The sequence below is a fragment of the Vicia villosa genome, unplaced genomic scaffold (genome assembly GCF_029867415.1).
Source record: "Vicia villosa cultivar HV-30 ecotype Madison, WI unplaced genomic scaffold, Vvil1.0 ctg.000212F_1_1, whole genome shotgun sequence".
In the NCBI taxonomy this organism is placed as follows: Eukaryota; Viridiplantae; Streptophyta; class Magnoliopsida; order Fabales; family Fabaceae; genus Vicia; species Vicia villosa.
In genome coordinates this window covers 1,123,208-1,125,522 of record NW_026705078.1, presented here as the reverse complement: position 1 = coordinate 1,125,522, position 2,315 = coordinate 1,123,208, and positions in this window count along the sequence as shown.

Sequence of the window (2,315 nt, the reverse complement as noted above, 5' to 3'; positions counted from 1 at the left end):
TTAAGGGTGTTCATCTTCAAGCCATGTTTTCTCATTCTTTCGAACGATTGGCTCAGATGGTCAAGATGACTGTTATCCGAAACAGATTTCACCATAATGTCATCTATGTATACTTGCATAAAAGTTTCTATGAAATCATGGAATATAGAATTCATTGCTCTTTGATAATTTGCCCCAGCATTTTTTAGACCAAAAGGCATTACAACCCATTCATAGGTGCCTATGGCCCCTGGGCAGCGAAAAGCTATTTTAGACACATATTCTTCTGCAATGAAGATTTGGTTATACCCAGAATATCTATCCAACATGCTTAGATACTCGAAGCCTGCGGCTGAATCCACTAACATTTCTGCCACAGGCATGGGATATTCATCTTTAGGCGTTGCTGCGTTAAGATCACGAAAATCTATACATACTCTTAATGAACCGTTCTTTTTAATAACCGGTACAATATTAGCAATCCATTCGTCATACCTCGTGGTTCTGATGAACTTGCATCGTAGAAGTCTTTCGACCTCGGCTTTGATCTTCGAATGAATTTCTGGTGCGAATCTCCTAGGAGTTTGCTTGATGGGCTTTTTTCCTTCCTTTATGGGCAGCTTTAATTCGACCAAATCTCGCCCCAAACCAGGCATCTCGTCGTAGTCCCATGCAAAACAATCTTTGTTCTCCTTCAACAACGCAATGACTTTTGCCTTCAGCGTTGGCGCCAGTTTCGCACTGATGTATGTTACCCTCTTCTGATCTCCATCTCCGAGATTTACTTCTTCGAGTGGATCTTGGGCTAACATTTTGATATTTGCCCCCATTGGGTCTTTCTCGAATCCCAAAGGCTCTTCGTCGTAGATTGCATCCAGTCTTTGACTTATCTCTTCCCCTGAGATCTCTTTGGCTTGAACTGGATCTTTGAGGGATTGGGGGGTAGGGTGTCTTCCAGAATCCCTCGTTTCTGCTTCTCTTTGAACCGTACTTATTGTCATGTGTGATAACTCGGCTTCGAGAGCCGTGTTTCTTTTATTCTCGGCTATATAAGCCGAAATCTTTTCGAAAAAGGATGCTTCAGACATGATCAACGTCGTCGTCCCAGCCTGTTGGCCGTATTGTTGGTGAATGCTCCGTTGGTGGGATATCTTCTGGACCATCCATTATCTCTCTATTCCATTGGAATCCATTAGGATGTAAAGACAAATAGTACAAAGCATTTCTGTTTGGAGTGTATATGTCTTCAGCAGCATGACAAGGTCCTATGTTCGCCAGATTCCTGTCAAAACTAGTTTTATTGACCTGATTGACTTCAGCCATGTAGTAACTTTGATATCCTTCGATGTTCTCTACTATGCCATCTTCTCTCCAAATGGTTATTCTTTGATGCATCGTCGAAGGCACAGCCGCCACTCCATGGATCCACTCTCTTCCTAGCAAAAGATTGTAGTTAGCTTTTGCTGGTATCATCATGAACATCGTTGGCCTGGTGACGGAACCCACAGTTAAATTCACTTGAATTACTCCTAAAGTTTGCCCTATCTTGCCTTCATAGTTGGACAGAACCATATTATGTGGTCTTATATCAGTATCGAACATACCAATTCTCTTCAGCATATATTGGGGCATTAGGTTCACTGCTGCTCCCCCATCCACTAAGACTTTGTTAATGCCAACATTCTCAATCTTGGCTCTTGTGTAGAGTGGTTTCAAATGATTCCTCATACCTTTATCAGGCCTTTCGAAGAAAGCGTTCTGCTCTTCGACTGCCTCATTGTTCAACACATAGTAACACACAGGTCTGTGTCTTGCCATCTCTTCCTCATCAGCTTCCTCACAATCTTCGACTTCTGTTTCTTGGTTATACTCATGAGGGAGTACTGACACAACATTGCAATTGAGATTTATAGACGATACTCCGTCTGATTCGAAGTTATTCGTCAGCCTATCGTCTTCCTTCTAAGGGCTGGAATGCATCTTTTCTTCTTCTTTCTCATTTTCAGAATCGAACAACTTACGTTCCACTGGAGGTTTACTTGTCCTTGCCCCCTATATTGGGATCTGATTGCTACTTGATTCTCCAGTCTCCCTTGGTTTGTACTCCCTTTGGGCTTTCTTCATCCTCTGGTGCCTTCTCCATTGGGATCTGGACATAGGATTTTTGCCTTTGTAGTTTTCCAACCTGTACATCTCTCGATTGGAAGTCTGGAATTGCTTCCTATATGCCATTGCAGTTCTTCCTCCTTGGTCCCAACTTCGCCATTTGTTGGTTCTGGTACCAGCTTGCATCCATCTATCCCTGGGTATGTCTGCAGGAACTTTGAATGTGACCC